Source organism: Chiloscyllium punctatum, unplaced genomic scaffold (genome assembly GCF_047496795.1).
Source record: "Chiloscyllium punctatum isolate Juve2018m unplaced genomic scaffold, sChiPun1.3 scaffold_1064, whole genome shotgun sequence".
In the NCBI taxonomy this organism is placed as follows: domain Eukaryota; kingdom Metazoa; phylum Chordata; class Chondrichthyes; order Orectolobiformes; family Hemiscylliidae; genus Chiloscyllium; species Chiloscyllium punctatum.
Window position 1 is genome coordinate 27,501 of NW_027310798.1, and position 353 is coordinate 27,853.

Consider the following 353-nt stretch of genomic DNA (forward strand, 5'->3'; position numbering starts at 1 on the left):
ATAGACCGCCGCACCGGCCTCTGACTGACTCTCAGAATGGACGGAAAGAGCCGGGTAAGCCTTTCAAAAGATTCGACCACGTGCCGAAAACTTTAGACTTCCGTGAGCTCTCCGGCTTGCACCGAGACCCGAAGTCGACGTGCTAAGCACCACGGGACCCCTTTCGCCTGCAGGTCCCGAGCCGCCTTTATTTGCTGTTACGAGCATCGTGTGCCCCATACCTGCGTGACGAGCACCGCAGGGCGGCAGAGCCATCGCACTTGGCCGGGTGGCAGAGGAGGACCAGACTATTCACAGATAGCGGCCCAACGACTCCCAGAGCCGGTCGTGCGGCGCGCGAGGTCTGCTCTCTT